Here is a 10,396-nt window from a genome sequence, read left to right as displayed (position 1 = left end):
ATCTCAGCCGGGGAAAAGCCGTAGAAAGAGCCGGGATCCCTCCCCTTTATGCGGAACCAAATAAAGCGGCTAGCTCCCCTGGCCTGATTCGGCCCGGGGCTTCCCCACCCAGGGAAAGGAGGGGGATCCCAGGAGGATCCCCGATTACCAAATGAGCCCCTAACGAAAAAGCGTACTCTTTTTGTAAACTTTTATAACATCACGTTATAAAAGTTTACAGAAGGAGTACTTTGCAAGGTTATATGTCTCAAAATTGAACTTCCTATATACTCTGAAACCCTTACATTTTTTTGAAGATCTCAACCCTTAACTTCACTTTTTAGGAGACTTAACTTTTTTTGAGGGGGAAACCAAGTTTTATTGAGCAAAAACCACAGAGTGTGAGATACATATCTGGTCATGGGATTGGCCGAACCAAATGCATCGTCCCGGACCTAATGACCAAATGAGTCGTCCCGGACCTAATGAGAGTGCAAACTTGGCTAATCTATGTGCCTCAACATTGATGGCACGACCTTCAAAAGTAAAATTACAGTTAAAGAAATAGCTATATTATTAATCTCAGCAATAATGGCGCCATTGGTTCCTCGGCTCCTGTTGTTGATAGCTCCAACTACCCCTTTAGAATCTGATGCAACAACTAGGTTGTGGATGTTGAGATATTGTGCCAATGCAAGCGCCTGCCTGCCTGCTATAGTTTCAAGAATATCAGGGTCATCAACTCCTTCAATCACGAGGGCTGAGCTACCCAAAAAAGTTCCCATTGCATCTCGGCAAACAGCCGCCACTGAGCCCCCGAGTCCCTTGCGACAAGCCGCATAGACGTGAATTTTGCATGGCCCGGTGGCGCTGCTTTTGGGCGCGGGGCGATTGCATTGGCCATAGGCGCAGTTTGCTGGTTCTGAGGCTGAGTTGGTGCAGCCACCAGATTCAATTCCTGGAGGTATCTGTTGATGAAACCATTGATAGTTTGGGGGCTTGGGAATAAACCCTCATGAATAGCTTCCAGTCCCGCTGCCCAAATAGCCCATAGTGTAACCGAAAGCTTCACAAAAAGCTCATGCGATAACGAAATCATGAGGGTGAATAACCATTGTTTAGCTTTTGGCTCGGTAATACTAGTTGCTAGGGTTTGCGCCAATTCGTCATCCACAAGAGCTCAAGTGCACCTTGACATAGTACACTCCAAGAGGAGGGAGCCACTGGTTAACGAGCGCTCCTTCGGGAGCCTCGCAACGATCAGCGCCACTTGGCGCACTCTCAGCAATTCGCCATGTGTCGCGCTCTGGGCGCTCCCTTCGGATTTTATTTTTTTTATTTTTCCGCACGCATTTTTGGCTATTTAAACGGGTTTTCCTGGGTTTTTTTGGACGTTTTGGTTTTCCACTGGTCTTCCTTAGCTTTTCGATAAAAAAATCGATTTTTTTGCGCGAAAAAACATGTTTTTTTCCTTTTGCGAGAGTCACGGTTTTTCTTCCACGAGAGGCACGGTTTTGCTTTCGCGAGAGTCACGGCCGTGCCTCTTGGAAACGGGAAAAAACGCATTTTCTATTTTTTTTTCCTTTCGCGAGAGTCACAGTTTTGCTTCTGCAAGAGACATGGTTGTGCTTTCGCCAGAGTCACGGCCGTGCCTCTCGGAAACGGAAAAAACACGTTTTCTTTTTTTTTCTTTCGCGAGAGTCACGATTTTGCTTCTGCGAGAGGCACGGTTGTGCTTTCATGAGAGTCACGGTCGTGCCTCTCGGAAACGAAAAAACATGTCTTCTGTTTTTTTTCTTTCGCGAGAGTCACGGTTTGGCTTCCACGACAAGCACGGGTGTGCTTTCGCGGGAGTCACGGCTGTGCCTCCTCGGAAACGAAAAAAACGCGTGTTTCTATTCTTTTTTTCCTTCCGGGAGAGTCACGGTTTTGCTTCCGCGAGAGGCACGGGCGTGCCTTTTTTGGAAAGGGGAAAAACCCATGCTCCTGGTTCAGTTTTTTTTCCGGTTTTTTGTGAAAAAAAGGTTCGGCAAAACCTATCAACATGGGATCAAGTTTTGAAGATCTCAACACGAGGAATCCAATGGTGAAAGCAGTTTGAGATTTGGACGTACGGTTTGAGAGATAAACCATTATGAATAAACTGATCTACGAAAAAAGAGAAAACTCCCAGGTTGCAACAAGTGGTGCGCTGCATGTGCGCCACTTGTCGCAACCTGGGGAGTTGGAGTGATTTTTGCAACGACTACTCCTCAACTAGTGATGTCGCCAAGAGGAGACTTAACTTTTTTTTGAGGAAAAAGAGGAGACTTAACTTAACTAGTAGAACGCCCGTGCGTTGCTACGGGCTCTTTGTATATAACAATAGTTCAACATCGGTTGTGTATAATATATACTATACCCTCGTACTAATTATGCTTATGCATCATTGTCGACCTTTTTTTATGTAAAGACCCTCTTTCTCACTCTGGCTCTCATCTCCAACACTCTTCTTTCTCTCTCTCCATCCATTTTCCTATTGTGCCCTCATCTTCTCCATCCTCTCAAATTCCCTCAATCAGTTATTTAAGTGTTTGACTATACACAAAATAATATTTTCCAGTGTAATATTTCCAGGACTAAGAGCATCTTCAATAGACGGTCCATATGTAAAAATAACCAACTTTTGAATCTTCTGAGGCAAAAAATATCTCTCCAACAGATGGTTCATATGCAAAAAAAATTACATTTCCGCCTCCACGAGATGTAAAATACAACACCTCGCAGTGCAAATTTACATCTCCGGAGGTAGGAGATGTAAAAACGGCGGTCGTGCACCAACGCCCAACCGCCCTTTAGTTCATTTTCGCCCTTCTTCCTCCCGCCCGCCCCGCCGCAGCTACCCGACGCCGTCCCGCCGCAGTTCCAGCCCCGTCCCTACCCCCGCCGCCGATTCCACCCCGCTTGGACTGCAGCCCGCCGTCGTACAGGTGGATCGGGCCGTCGCCGCACCGCGCCGCCCCGCCCCAACCCGTCCGCCTTAGCCCCGGCCCGGCCCTGCCTGCCTCCGCCCCGCTCCGGCCTCTGCCCGCCCCCGCCCGCATCGCTCGCCGCTACCGCCCGCCCTTGTCGGCACTACACACTGCCGCCCCGCTCCGTCCGCCTCTGCCCCATGCCGCACGCCGCTGCCCGCTCCTCGCTCGGCCGCCGCCCCGACCTCTCCCCATCTGCCACCGCCCCGACTCGCTCCGGCCGCCGCCGCCACCCGATGGCGCCGAAGAAGATGCCGAAGGGCAATTCGGGTTTCTTCGGCGTGAGGGTGAAGCCCTCCGGGAACTTCAAAGTGGAGTACTCTGACGTCGGGCGGCGTTGGTGGCTCAGCACATATCCCACTACCGACAAGGTTGCGCGTGCCTACGACGTGGCGGTGTGGCATGTCAAACGGCCAAAGACAGACCTCAACTTCCTGGCAATCGAGACCTGGGCGGTGGTAGAGAGGCTCGTGCTGCAGGGCATCCGGATGGAGGAGATGCCGACGAAGAAGAAGAAGAGACCGGCGATTGTCGTCACTCCCGGTTAGAGCGACGAGGTGGCGATGGCTCGGTTTGTGCGGGAGCATCCCGAGTATGCCCAAGCCGAGTAGGAGTACTACTGAAAGCGTGATGCCGAGGAGAAGAAGAAGGAGGAGGAGGTGAAGAAGGAGGAGGAGGCCGGCCCCTCGAGGGTGATCCCCATCCTCCATCATCGTCGGAGGAGGACGAGGAGTTCTAGGGGCTCTCGGATGACTCCGAAGAGTCGTACTGGATGCCCTCGGACAACGAGTAGTTCTGCTAGTTTAAATTTATGTCATCTATGTCTGAACTATGTTCGAATTTGATGTTTGAACTATGTTGAGATGAAGTAGTAGTTGGTCGTTTTCAGAATTTTACATCTTCGTTTTGGACCATCTGTTGGAGTTGCTCTTTTACATCTCCGTTTTGGACCATCTGCTGGAGTTAAGCCTTTTTCGGAGATGTAAAAAGCACTTTTTGGTGATGTAAATTTTTACATCACCAGTTTGGATCACCAAAATATACATCATCTATTGAAGATGCTCTAAGCATTATATTTGCCACCACAACAAAAGGAATTTCATGGAAATTGTTTTGGGTGATTCGCTCTATCCTTAAAAGTTTTCAGGGGTCATGAGAAATGTTTTGTGGAGCACTACAACACACTCCACACATATGGTGGCGTAATTTTCATTTTTTGATAAGAAAATGTATAATTTTTTTTATCTCTTTGTGTGAAGCATTGTAAGCAGGATAGTTAGGTTTGTGTGGATATCATGATACGAACCAGAATATTGGCAAGTTTAAAATATTTCATGGCAATAATCTATATACTCTCTTTATAATTCATTTTGCACTATCATAAACCAAGTCATTACAAACACTACTTTCCTTGGTCCATCAAGTATTCTCTTAGCCCATTGAATAACCTTAGCAAGAAATTTTTTACACATAGCGAAGTGCTAATATTTATACATCAAATACATCAAAGCTTAACCAGCCTATAGATTTTTCCTACATTAAAACCAATTAACTCTTATATGAGGTAGTTATTTCACCACATGAAAATTTCTTCTAATTACCTCCATCCCCTTATAGCAGCACCCTCATAAGCACTCCTACTTCCTATGAAGTTGAATATTCATCAAATGTTAATGTCTCATTTTCTTCCTTGACGTCTTATACTATTTATTTTCATGGGTATAGGGTGCTTTGCTTTCATTTGTGGTGATATTCTGCTATGTCATTTGTAAAAACATGTCTACTTTGTAGTATCCAATGTATCATGCGTTTGTGTCTTCTCGCTGTATAGTCTCAACTGCAGATAAGGCTTAAAAACAACGGTCACGTGTAAGATCTGGGATATTTACTTCAGCGACATTGATGGTAGCTATCTGCAGGTTTTCTTCAGTCAACAGCTCTGACTAGCGTACCCGCTGATAATTCTACCTTGGTTGTAGGCAAGTAGGATGGTGCTACCTCTTGAGCACTGCGTTGGATTTCCTTGAAGAGGAAAGGATGATGCAGCAAAGTAGCGTAAGTATTTCCCTCAGTTTTTGAGAACCAAGGTATCAATCCAGTAGGAGGTTGCGCGCGCGTCCCTAGTACCTGCACAAAACAAATAACTCCTCACAACCAACGTGATAAGAGGTTGTCAATCCCTTCACAATCACTTACGAGAGTGAGATCTGATAGATATGATAATATAATATTTTTGGTATTTTTGTGATAAAGATGCAAAGTAAAATAAAGGCAAAGTAAAAAAGCAAAGGAAATAACTAAGTATTAGAAGATTAATATGATGAAGATAGACTCGGGGGCCATAGGTTTCACTAGTGGCTTCTCTTAAGAGCATAAGTATTTTACGGTGGGTGAACGAATTACTGTTGAGCAATTGACAGAATTGAGCATAGTTATGAGAATATCTAGGTATGATCATGTATATAGGCATCACGTCCGAGACAAGTAGACCGACTCCTGCCTGCATCTACTACTATTACTCCATTCATCGACCGCTATCCAGCATGCATCTAGAGTATTAAGTTCACGAAAACAGAGTAACGCCTTAAGCAAGATGACATGATGTAGAGGGATAAATTCATGCAATATGATAAAAAACAATCTTGTTATCCTCGATGGCAACAATACAATACGTGCCTTGCTGCGCCTACTGTCACTGGGAAAGGACACCGCAAGATTGAACCCAAATCTAAGCCCTTCTCCCATTGCAAGAAAGATCAATCTAGTAGGCAAACCAAACTGATAATTCGAAGAGACTTGCAAAGATAACCAATCATACATAAAAGAATTCAGAGAAGATTCAAATATTGTTCATAGATAATCTTGATCATAAACCCACAATTCATCGGTCTCAACAAACACACCGCAAAAAGAAGATTACATCGAATAGATCTCCATAAGAGAGGGGGAGAACATTGTATTGAGATCCAAAAAGAGAGAAGAAGCCATCTAGCTAATAACTATGGACCCGAAGGTCTGAGGTAAACTACTCACACTTCATCGGAGAGGCTATGGTGTTGATGTAGAAGCCCTCCGTGATGGATACCCCCTCCAGCGGAGCTCCGGAATAGGCCCCAAGATGGGATCTCATGGATACAGAAGGTTGTGGCGGTGGAATTAGGTTTTTGTCTCCGTATCTGATTGTTTGGGGGTACGTAGGTATATATAGGAGGAAGGAGTACATCGGTGGAGCAACAGGGGGCCCACGAGGGTGGAGGGCGCGCCTGGGGGGTAGGCATGCCCCCTACCTCGTGGCCTCCTCTTTTGTTTCTTGACGTAGGGTCCAAGTCTCCTGGATCATGTTTGATGAGAAAATCACGTTCCCGAAGGTTTCATTCCGCTTGGACTCCGTTTGATATTCCTTTTCTTCGAAACCCTAAAATAGGCAAAAACAACAATTCTGGGATGGGCCTCCGGTTAATAGGTTAGCCCCAGAAATAATATAAAAGTGGATAATAAAGCCCAATAATGTCCAAAACAGTAGATAATATAGCATGGAGCAATAAAAAATTATAGATGCGTTGGGGACGTATCAGCTGGTATGTTCATCTATTATCAGGAACTCCTCTTCACATCTGAATTTTGGTGGAACAACAATTCTACTGAGATCCTGGCATTAAAAGTAGCACGGCAAAGACCGGAAAACAAATTTTGTCAGATAATAGAAATTTAGAATCATTGAGGGACATAATACCACTCTGCTATCAAATGGAGCATAATTGCATCACAAAATATTTGAGCTAGCATGTCTTCTTTTCCCGATCAAATATATGTATTTCTTTTCCAAGAATCAATACTATTTTTAGGCAAAGACGAAAACCAAGCTTTAGCACGATCTCTAAGCGAAAAAGGAAATAGCTTCAATTTAACAATATCATTATCCACATCTTTCTTCTTTTGCATGTCACACAAATCAACGAAGCTATTTAGATGGGTAGCGGCATCTTCACTAGGAAGGCCGGAGAATGGATCTTTCATGACAAGATTCTGCAAAGCAGCATTAATTTCACAAGATTCAGCATCGTTAAGAGGAGCAATTAGAGTGCTAATAAAATCATTGTTGTTGGTATTGGTAAAGTCACGCAATTTAGTGTTATCTTGAGCCATCGTGACAAGCAAGCAATCCAACACACAAGCAAACAAAAAGCAAGCGGGCAAAAAGAGGCAAATAGAGAAAGAGAGGGGGATAGAGAGAGGGGGGTGAATAAAACGGTAAGGGTGAAGTGGGGGAGAGGAAAACGAGAGGCAAATGGCAAAAAATGTAATGCGGGAGATAAGGGTTGTGATGGGTACTTGGTATGTTGAATTTTGCGTAGACTCCCTGACAACGGCGCCAGAAATGGCTCGTTGTCGGGAGTCAAATCTTGACTTGCGTGAACCTCCCCGATAACGGCGCCAGAAATTCTTCTTGCTACCTCTTGAGCACTACGTTGGATTTCCTTGAAGAGGAAAGGATGATGCAGCAAAGTAGCGTAAGTATTTCCCTCCGTTTTTGAGAACCAAGGTATCAATGCAGTAGGAGGTTGCGCGCGTGTCCCTAGTACCTGCACAAAACAAATAACTCCTCGCAACCAACGCGATAAGGGGTTGTCAATCCCTTCACGGTCACTTACGAGAGTGAGATCTGATAGATATGATAAGATAATATTTTTGGTATTTTTGCGATAAAGATGCAAAGTAAAATAAAGGCAAAGTAAAAAAGCAAAGGAAATAACTAAGTATTGGAAGATTAATATGATGAAGATAGACCCGGGGGCCATAGGTTTCACTAGTGGCTTCTCTCAAGAGCATAAGTATTTTACGGTGGGTGAACGAATTACTGTTGAGCAATTGACAGAATTGAGCATAGTTATGAGAATATCTAGGTATGATCATGTATCTAGGCATCACGTCCGAGACAAGTAGACCGACTCCTGCCTGCATCTACTACTATTACTCCACTCATCGACCGCTATCCAGCATGCATCTAGAGTATTAAGTTCATTGAAAACAGAGTAATGCCTTAAGCAAGATGACATGATGTAGAGGGATAAATTCATGCAATATGATAAAAACCCATCTTGTTATCCTCGATGGCAACAATACAATACGTGCCTTGCTGCCCCTACTGTCACTGGGAAAGGACACCGCAAGATTGAACCCAAAGCTAAGCACTTCTCCCATTGCAAGAAAGATCAATCTAGTAGGCCAAACCAAACTGATAATTCGAAGAGACTTGCAAAGATAACCAATCATACATAAAAGAATTCAGAGAAGATTCAAATATTGTTCATAGATAACTTGATCATAAACCCACAATTCATCGGTCTCAACAAACACACCGCAAAAAGAAGATTACATCGAATAGATCTCCACAAGAGAGGGGGAGAACATTGTATTGAGATCCAAAAAGAGAGAGAAAGCCATCTAGCTAATAACTATGGCCCCGAAGGTCTGAGGTAAACTACTCACACTTTATCGGAGAGGCTATGGTGTTGATGTAGAAGCCCTCCGTGATCGATGCCCCCTCCGGCGGAGCTCCGGAACAGGCCCCAAGATGGGATCTCGTGGAACAAAAGGTTGCGGTGGTGGAAGTAGGTGTTTGGCTCCATATCTGATTGTTTGGGGGTACGTAGGTATATATAGGAGGAAGGAGTACGTCGGTGGAGCAATAGGGGGCCCACGAGGGTGGAGGGCGCGCCTGGGGGGTAGGCGCGCCCCCTACCTCGTGGCCTCCTCCTTTGTTCTTTACGTAGGGTCCAAGTCTCCTGGATCATGTTTGGTGAGAAAATCACGTTCCCGAAGGTTTCATTCCGTTTGGACTTCGTTTGACATTCCTTTTCTTCGAAACCCTAAAATAGGCAAAAACATCAATTCTGGACTGGGCCTCCGGTTAATAGGTTAGTCCCAAAAATAATATAAAAGTGGATAATAAAGCCCAATAATGTCCAAAACAGTACATAACATAGCATGGAGCAATCAAAAATTATAGATATGTTGGAGACGTATCTGTTGGGGAACGTAGTAATTTCAAAATATTTCCTACGCACACGCAAGATCATGGTGATGCATAGCAACGGAGAGGGGAGTGTGTCCACGTACCCTCGTAGACCGAAAGCGGAAGCGTTAGCACAACGCGGTTGATGTAGTCATACGTCTTCACGATCCAACCGATCATGTATCGAACGCACGGCACCTCCGAGTTCTGCACACGTTCAACTCGATGACGTCCCTCGAACTCCGATCCAGCCGAGTGTTGAGGGAGAGTTTTCGTTCAGCACGACGGCGTGGTGTCGATGAATGATGTTCTACCACGCAGGGCTTCGCCTAAGCACCGCTACGATATGATCGAGGTGGATTATGGTGGAGGGGGACACCGCACACGGCTAAGAGATCAAGAGATCAATTGTTGTGTCTTTGGGGTGCCCCTGCCCCCGTATATAAAGGAGTGGAGGAGGGGGAGGGCCGACCCTCTCTATGGCGCGCCCTAGGGGAGTCCTACTCGCACCAGGAGTAGGATCCCCCCTTTCCTAGTAGAACTAGGAGCCCTTCCAAGTAGTAGGAGTAGGAGGGATGGAAAGGGAAGGGAAAAGGAGAAGGAAGGAAGGGGGCGCCCCCCTCTGAGGAGTCCTGGATTAGGGGTGTCGGATGGCCGGACTATACCTTCAGCCGGACTCCTGGACTATGAAGATACAAGATTGAAGACTTCGTCCCGTGTCCGGGAGGGACTTTCCTTGGCGTGGAAGGCAAGCTTGGCGATACGGATATGTGAGATCTCCTACCATTGTAACCGACTTTGTGTAACCCTAACCCTCTCCGGTGTCTATATAAACCGGAGGGTTTTAGTCCGTAGGACAACATACACAACAACAATCATACCATAGGCTAGCTTCTAGGGTTTAGCCTCTCTGATCTCGTGGTAGATCTACTCTTGTACTACCCATATCATCAATATTAATCAAGCAGGACGTAGGGTTTTACCTCCATCGAGAGGGCCCGAACCTGGGTAAAACTTCATGTCCCTTGCCTCCTGTTACCATTCGGCCTAGACGCACAGTTTGGGACCCCCTACCCGAGATCCGCCGGTTTTGACACCGACATTGGTGCTTTCATTGAGAGTTCCTCTGTGTCGTCGCCGTCAGGCTCGATGGATCCTACGATCACCAATAACGATGCAGTCCAGGGGGAGACCTTCCTCCCCGGACAGATCTTCGTCTTCGGCGTCTTCGCACTGCGGGCCAATTCACTTGGCCATCTGGAGCAGATCGAAAGCTATGCCCCTGGCCATCAGGTCAGATTTGGAAGTTTAAACTACATGGCTGACATCCGCGGGGACTTGATATTCGACGGATTCGAGCCACTGCCGAGCGCGCCGCACTATCCCGACG

This window comes from Triticum urartu, chromosome 2 (assembly GCF_003073215.2).
Source record: "Triticum urartu cultivar G1812 chromosome 2, Tu2.1, whole genome shotgun sequence".
Classification (NCBI taxonomy): Eukaryota; Viridiplantae; Streptophyta; class Magnoliopsida; order Poales; family Poaceae; genus Triticum; species Triticum urartu.
The sequence above is the reverse complement of the archived record's forward strand: the minus strand, read 5'-3'. Positions refer to the sequence as shown.